The sequence below is a fragment of the Carassius auratus genome, unplaced genomic scaffold (assembly GCF_003368295.1).
Source record: "Carassius auratus strain Wakin unplaced genomic scaffold, ASM336829v1 scaf_tig00022177, whole genome shotgun sequence".
Classification (NCBI taxonomy): domain Eukaryota; kingdom Metazoa; phylum Chordata; class Actinopteri; order Cypriniformes; family Cyprinidae; genus Carassius; species Carassius auratus.
In genome coordinates, this window is record NW_020525168.1 from 49,485 (window position 1) to 58,671 (window position 9,187).

Sequence of the window (9,187 nt, forward strand, 5' to 3'; positions counted from 1 at the left end):
AATGAGATGGTAAGTATATAAGATGACTAGGTTATGTATATTTTATTTCTAATTTGAATATGATTTTAAAAAGTGAAACTAATTAACTACATTTATTTCTGCGATTTAAGATATTTTTTAAGTTTTATGCTTTCCCTGGGAATCGAACCCATGAAGCCATGTTGCTAGTGTTTTGCTCTGCTGTAGGAACTACAGAAATATAGATACAGTACACTGTAAAAAATGACTGTGAGTTTAACGGTAAAACACTGTAAAAATGCTACAGTAAAAACCTGTTAAATGGTTTACAGTAAATTCCCCTACTATCTACAGTGAAAAACTGTATTGGACTTTACATGTAATTTTATACATTTACATTTTAAAACATCAAAACAAATATTAATTTGTTGTAATAAACTATAGTTTTTCAATATTTATTATTATTTACATATGCTGTACAGTACTATTCAAAAGTTTGGATTCATTATTCATTATGATTTTTAAGTAATTTTAAAATGTTTTTGAAAGATGTAGGATTATTTGATGAATAGAAAGTAAAAAGAAAGTCTTTGAATCTATTTGAAATTGTAAAGAAATTTTTTTTTTAAATCAATTTAATGCATCCTTGCTGCATAAAAGTATTAAAGTAAATAAAAAAATCTCACTGACCCCAAACTTTTGAAAAGTACTGTAAATAAGCATAGAAAGGTTTATGCATTATAGTCACAAATCCATTTCTCTATAGAAAAAAATGTATGGCTTGAACCTTGTTGTACTCTATTGATGTAGTTTGCTTACTCACCTTAGAGATTACAGGCTGTCGGCATGTGATGCACAGCAGCCAGGAGGCATCTAGCTGCTGAGTGTCCATATCGACTACACTGAGGTAAAAGAAACAGCTTTCAGGGCACAGAGCCCTCAGGCCCACGCAGACATATTGAACTCCCTGTGCAGGAAGAGCAAATATTTCACCTGGATCCACCTGGAACACACAAATCTAATGATCACAGAGCTTCTGGCATCAAACAAAGAAAAAAGAAAACACAGACAGCAAAAAAGCAACTTCAGGGAAACCCTTCTCTGCAGAACTTCAGAAAACATGAGGCTGCACCTGAAGCTCAGTGTTAACTATTTTGCCTCATCATCTTTCTTGGCACCTGCTGTACAACTTTAGCACACGGCCAATTAAACCACCAGTAAGGTCTCTACGAGCACACAGCGCTCTGTTGACATGGGAGCTGCTGTATTTGCTCTGCTTGCATATTTCAGATAAAAGGAAATACCCATTTTGAGAATTATGTTGCTCGTGCTGAAAACAGGAAGTTAATGATACTGCTGCAGCCAAATGTTTTATTTTTTTCATCCTTTCAATGCCTTGCTCACACAACTTTAACTGCATCTACATTTTTATACTCGACTATTTGCCTTGCAGTCCTTTAAAGTGGCAACTGACAGATAATCAGCAAATATATAGGCTAAAGAGGCTGAATAAACAGGCATGCTAAAAACCTTCCCGGAGGAATCGCGTCAAATCCAGTTCCTGTAAAATCACTGATGGACTGAAAAAATAATACATACATTACTTTCTGCAAATAATATAGACTGTTTAACATACAGAAACACAATACATTTTAAATTAATAGTTATAATAGTTATATACAGCACTGCAATGATTTGTAGTTTAGGATTATTAAATGCTAAAATATTATGACTTCCAAATTTAATATTGAATGGTTATAATTATTATTTTATATAATTAATTAAATACGACCTTCAGATACTGCTTTGGTAAAAAAAAAAAAAAAAAAAAAATTACATTAAAGAAATATTATTTAACCTTCTAAATTAATTAAACTTCACCAATTATATATACATTTGCGAATTTCATGTGCAAAGATGTTTATGCTTTATTATTTTTAATTATACAGTATATATTTTTTTAATGAGAGCTTTATTAAATAGTTAACAATTAGGTCTACAGTGGTGCTTTACATAAATAAACACACTCGAAATGTTATGTGTGATTAATTGTGATTAAGTGCAGTGGAAGTCGCTTTGGATAAAAGTGTCTACCAAATGCATAAATTAAATGTAAATTTGTGACTATAGAAAGATAGATAAATATAGACTAGTATTCTTTTACATTTTTTAAGTCAAACAAAGTATAAATATAATATGTGGATGCCAATATAGAGTCCAAAAAAATGGGTTTACATTTAGTAATCATTACACAGCAACAAAACTGACAGCTTATGTAGATTTTTAGAAGAGCAATGGTATGAACTGAATGGGTCTTTAAATTTCAGATCTGTGCCAGAGGATATGGTGCATGAAGTCAGTGCCATTGATTTAAACCTCACATTTTTATTTCAGTTATTTTACGGTATGTCTATCGGTATGTTCTTGAATCTCCCCAGGCATTTGAAATCAGTGTTCCTATAAATGGAGGGAAGAGCAGCAATAAGAAAATATGTTTCACAAACCCCTACTCTTCCTCCAGAGTATTCAATTTGCACACAGATCTCCCAGACCTGCTTCAGTTTAAAGAGGAGTAATTTCAGGTTAGAGAACCCGAAGCTAATTCTTGTTCTCTCAACAGACCTCAGACTTTTGTCTGGAGGCCTTGCTGTTTAACACTGAAAAAGAACCATATTTTTGAAAGCCCATTCACCAGAAAGGTGTCTAGAGCCCAGAGGAGAAGAATCTTGACATGCCTCTGTCTAGGAATCAATTTGTGTCTGTCTAAACTGTCATTCTTAGACAAGTTTCACAGTGTGTGAAGTTCTTTGTACAGTACATTGGAGAACTCAATTTGTGCCCTGGCTCCTATTGCAATGCCGGTCCCCTGAGGAAACCATAAAGCTGCGGTCCAAAAAAAATGGATAAAAAAGACAGAGATTCTCACAGTTGGCCTGGGAACGTCAATATCTCTCACCTTGAGGGCTCGGAATGATGCGTGTAGGTCTAACAGCTCTACGTTAGACTTCAATTAAAAGCTGTTAATTGATTAGGTGATCGATACACAACCGTTGGCTATTACTCCTGATGGAGACAGAGAACATTAATTAGCCACAGGGACAGAGAGTCTCAGATATTTTACTGTGGCTTTGGGGGCCACAAAGTAATTTTCCCTGATCATCATTTTGAACAGAAATGGTGTAAAACAGAACAGTGTATAATGTTAATTTCATCATTCAGTGCTCTCTTTGATCGCTGTATGGTTTAGTGAGTTTCACATCCCATATCTGGGGAAAAAATAGCGAAACAATGTGAAATATGCAAGTGACAGTATTGAACACAACGGATTAATGACACATCGGTGTCAAAAAAGAAAAAGCGATGAGACTCATAAAGAAAGGAAATGGCCTGTTCCATTTTCTTGCTAGTCAACACGGCTTCAATTATCTTCTCTCGCTCTGGATTTATGCCGTCTATATTTTTGAAAAATGTAGAGATGTTGCTTTTATTCTGTCTTTGAGAAATAACAACTGTGTCACTGTAAAATAGGCGCAGAGCCAATAGACAGTGGAAGAATCGATATGACCGTGCTTTTGAGGAGATTATGAACTAAATCCTCAGCTGTGTTCCATATGTCTTAGTCAGCCATTAGAGATAATGTATAAAGATGAAGAGAGAGCAATTTCTCTACTCTTCCTCTAAGCATTGGAGTGCAATTTCAGTTAAAACCATATGACAGAAGATTTGGAGTATAGTCGTGTAGACCACTTTTCTAATTTTATGGTACTTTTGTATACTTTGAAACTAACTGCATGGGGGAAAAAAACAAAATGCAATTATTCCTTGGAAGAAAGAAAGTGATAAAGGTTTAGAACGACATGAGCCTGAGTAAATTATGACAGAAGTGTCATATTGGTGAACTTTTCCTTGAAATGGTTCTTTTAAAACAATGATTTTACAAATTAATAAAATGGGTCGTACTTGACGTACTGTATTTGATTAAGGGATTCTCGCCACATTGACTGAAGAATAGAGCCAGCCTTGTTATTGTTAACTAAAACTTAATGATTAATGAAAAACTATTTTTGGGAAATGAAATAAAGCTGTAAAAAATATACATATTAGATAAAAAAAAAAAATAATATATATATATATATATATATATATATATATATATATATATATATATATATATATATATATATATATATATATATATATATATATATTAAATGAACAACTTAAATTAAAATTAGAAATGTTACGTTGGTTAATAACTGAAATAAGTTTAAGAATGATAATTTCTTAAACAGGAAATAAAGCTAAACAGTATTTTCAACAATTTATAAAAGTGACAAAAGCACACAAAACACACACACACACACACACACACACACACACACACATAGAGTGTTGAAATAACACTGTAGAGAATTTACAGGCTTAAGGAAAGGAAATGACAAGAGCGCACAAAAAAGCTTGTAGTGTCTTAAGGAACCCTTTATATAAAAAGCTTTTTTGTTGTTGTTGTTTTTGATCTGGTTATGGCTGAAAACAGTTTTTTGATGCCTAAACTTTCTCTAGTTTCCTAGATTTCGATATTGAAAAGTTTTCAGTCAGAACCATTTCATTATAAGCAAATACAATTATCTGATACTTTATTTTTACATTTCTGTACTATCAGTGTGTCTACATGTACATTCCTATTCATTTGTATGTGTGTGTGTGTGTGTGTGTGTTTTAGATTGGGGAGGGGAGCTTTACACCTACGGCCTACGCTTTGCTCCTAGTCAAAACCCAGACATGGAAGAGATTCTCATCTTTATCAATGACATACACGATAAGAACTAGGACACTTATTACTGTGTTAGGGTCCAATACAGATAACACAACACCATCACCCTGCATTAAAGCTGCTGCTTTTGCCCACAAACAGACCATAAACCAGCAGATCGATCCAGATTTACTCATATCATGGACATGTGTTTTAGCTTATACAATGTGATAAACTGATCCAAATAAGATATCTAGTAAAGTACAGATCAAACATACTCTTTATATAAATGCAGACAGAAAGTAAGGTTAACTTCATCCAGCTCATCGAATAAAGAGAGTAAAACATCTCTCACGTGTCCTGGAGTAAAGCTACCCTGCGGGGCTGAAGGCTGAAAGCGAGAAGAGATTCCCAGTAGGGCTGATTCTCATATCCGTGCTCTTGATGTGTGTATTTATCGTTAAACTGAAGCCCTGCTGTGATGTGTCATTAGCAGCAGAGAGTGGATGGCCACTTGCCCAAGAATTCAGCTCTAGATCTTCTAAAAGTGAGACGTGTTGTATGACCAATCATTTTATTTTATTAAGTGTTCAGAGGACTACGTTTGCACTCACTGATGATGGAGTGCTTCATTTGGGAGAAGAAAACACAGTCATCCTTCATTCTTTGTACTGTATTTTTGACTTGCATCAATAAAAACGGCTCTGATTTGTGAGTATGATACTTTGTATCGATGACATCCTGTGCTTTGAGTTTGTGCGTATGCGAGTTTGCAGTAGCTGTGAAGGGTTTCCATTAACATCCATGGAGTAATCTCCTGGCTCCTATTAGAGCTACAGCTGTCTGAGTCTGACAACAACCAACGAACCGGTCCAGACATGGAAGACAGGAGGACAATAAGAGAGGGACCATAAAAGAGTACATGGAATATACTGTGGGCTGTGGAATCTGAGACCACATAGAAAATAGAAAATGTTGAATTGATATAATCTCATTCGAAAACTGATTGGTTTCTTTAAAAAATAAAAAAATAAAGAAAAAAAATATTACATGAAATGAAATTTAGTTTAAGCTGTCGGTCAGTAAGATATCATTAGTTTGGGTATTGGATATTGTTTAATTGATACATTTATCACTACTATTCAAAGGTTTATGGACTATAATTATCAAACCCCTAAAAAAATGAATTACTTGAATACTTTATAAATTTATTACCCCTAATTTATTACTTTTATTTAGTATTATTTTATTTAGCAATGATGCATTAAAATGATCAAAAGGCATTTATAACCTTACAAAAGACTTTTGAATGATCTGTTTAGGAATCATGGGAATAAATTGCATTTTGAAACATTTTTTCAAAAAACTTTTTAAAATTCTAATAGTTCACAATATTACTGATTTTATTGTATTTTGATCAAATAATTTGATAAAATAATTTACTCTGGTAATAGGGTTGAATTTTACTATTTATCATGGGCAAAATCCAGAGGCAACAGGGTTGCATGCAAAAGTTGTTACTTTATTTATTTAACTGAGGCAGCTCAACTGCTGCTGTTATTAAAACAAATGGGGGATGAACCAAATAAGACACTCTGATAATTTTTCAATTAAGCTTTATCATTAAACTTTTTTTTTCAGTCAAATGGTTATGCTGATAATGTAATTATTGTAAAAACTTCTAAGTAGAAACATTTTCACTGATGCTTTCAAACGTTTTAGACCCCACATTATGTATGTATGTGTTTGTGTGCAATCAATCTTCAGTTCATATCAGGCCTTTCGGTGCAGCGATGTTCAGAGAGGACTGCACTGTCCACAGAATGTTGACACTGTTGTAGAACCGTTTTTTTTTTTTTCAGTGTATATGCATTTCTCCTCTCACACGCACACTCTCAGAATACACAGTCTCTGCAGACGCAGCGCCTTGATGTTGTTAGGTGTTGCTCGGAGGGCTTTGCTGCCACTTTCGTGTGAGCAGAAGGAGTAGGAAACACTATCAAAACCCCAATGAAAATGTATCATCTTCCTCCAAGGTGCGTCACGAGAGGAGCTTCGAGAGTCAGGCTGATTTCGCTCTCTGCGCTCGTGAACATACATCCGAGCGCTGGTGTGAAATAGTGTATTTTTGGTGAGTGAGAATGAGAGAAGATTTGAAAGTGTGAGTTTGAGAAGACTTGAGCAGAGGGAGGAAGCGAGTGCTGATGGAGAGGTGTTGAGACGAAGGTTAAAGGGCGCAGCTCTCTGGTAGAGTGTAGGATTAAACTCTGTCTCTCTCTGGTAGAGAATAGATTATCTCAGCAGAAGTTAACGCAGTGGTGTCTTACTGAGAGATTTGGGTGAACATATGGAGTGTGTTTGTAACACGCATCAGTTTCCTCCCGTCGTTACCACTTCCACCTCTTTCTTGTGATTCTTACCGGCCTGTAGAGGGCAGCCCTTACCATGAGAGAGTGAAAGAGTTGGAAAGCAATAAAACAGATTGCCTGGAAGCCACATATCTGATGGTGGGTTGGTGGATATATCCACTCTGTCTTTTCTATGACACATGCTGTCCTTCACTCTCTTTTTCATTTGGGCTTTCCGAGGGTTCAACTGCCTTCGACATTAGGAGAGCCTTTGTAGTGTTAGAGCTGTACTATTTTGATTCAAGTATATATTGTGGCTCTGGCTGAAAGGGACCATTGCCCGGGGCCAGCGACTGCCTGGGGCCTCAATTCCTGCAAATGAAAATGTTTGTGTTATTAATGTTTTTTTCATTGATATTATTTTGGCAGTGCATTATTTTTGGTGAATACTTTTATTTCTGACCTTCATACTTTTTCTCATATTTGAGATATTTTTCATAAATTGAACTTAACTTAATACACTGCAGATCCACATCATTTTGATTGGCTGTTGACAAGTGAGATTTATTTCTTAGCTTTTTATACATTTACAATTATAATATAAAACCTAAAAGAATAAAAACATATTTTGTTTAAAATATTTGTTTTATAGCAACTTTAAATTGTAATTGTGATGTCAATTTGCAAATATGAGAATAAGATTCATAGTTTTTTATAAAAAAAGAGAGATAATCCTTTTTTTAAAATTTAGTAACTTCTTTTGTGTATTGTGTATATGTTTGAATAATGGTGGCTTTGGTAGGTCAGTTTTATGAAATATATTTTAAAATATATAACTTTACAGGAAGTGTTTATATCTAATATTTTTGGTTTCTCTGTTGTATTATGTTGAGGTCATATTTCTCAAATTAAGTTTAAGTTTCATCAAAAGCAAATAGCTGCTTTGAATGATAACAAAACACATTTAATTTGTGTTCCATTGGAAAACTTACATGTGTAATTCTCTCTATTTTTGAAAATATTACAAATATGACAAAACATGTAGGTAACTGGTTTATTTCAGGTAGTATCAGGATGTGAATTTTCTCAAGAACCCCTTTTTAAAAAACATAGCAGCAAAATGTGGACTAATAGTTCACCTTGAGAAAAGTCTTGTCTAGAAGCTGCAGCCTGACTTTATTTAACCTCTTTCTTTTTTCTTTTTTTCTTTTTTTTGGACAGCTGCAACATTAAACCATTAAAACATTTGTGTTGATTATATTTTCAGTATGTTGGCCTTGGTTTATACAAGGGAGAAAAGAAAATGACCTACAAAGTAAATTATGGATTGACTGTTGAGCTTGCTGGAAGTAGAAAGACAGTAGAGAGAGCATCCCTTTGATCACAACACCAGAGATCTATACATGTCAAAACAAGTATATAGTTTTAGGAAGTGTTTTGTACTGCCAAATGTACTTTAAATTCAGCTGTAGGAAGTCTGTTTAACTTTTAACACTTTTAAATGGAATATTACATCATATCATCTGAAGCCAAGCTTTCTCGTATTTTCAAGGCCTTAGAACTAAGCATATGAATAATTTAAAAGGATCAACACCAAATTAAATACCTTGAAAATATTTATCCATGTTAGTGTCAAGTACAAATTCGATTTAAGCATTCGTGTCTTTAGAAAAGTTTCTGGCCTTGGTGATTTTCTCCCGGAAGCTTCACACAGCTATATTGTAGATGATCTGCACAAAAGAAAAACAATGCTTAATGCAATGTCTCAATCTCTTTTTATTCTTTTCCTGCAGTGCCCACTGACAACAGCCTGCCATTACTGCCACAGAATACAGAACAATAGACTTTCCTATTGTAAAGATGCTGATGTCACCACTCCTCAGATGATCTGTGTGCATTTTGCTTGTTTATTCTCATTGAGAAGCACTCAGATAATTACATAAGTGCATGATAGAAAGAGAATTTAGCAAATAAGAAAGTCACAACATCATAAACAGACAACAACACTGTGCATTTTGGATATTAACTAATCACCGCCATATATTCCTAATTACAGCTCATAGAACTAATTACAGTGAGTAGTTACCACTCCTTGACTGTAGTCTGACTTTCATTTGCATTTCAATGA

At 34.1% G+C, this 9,187-nt stretch overlaps 1 pseudogene; it reads left to right on the forward strand.

The window, feature by feature from the left end:
- Positions 1 to 4,788, forward strand: part of LOC113077302 (nephrocystin-4-like) — a 45,920-nt pseudogene extending 41,132 nt beyond the window's left edge.
- Positions 4,789 to 9,187: the final 4,399 nt, after the last annotated feature.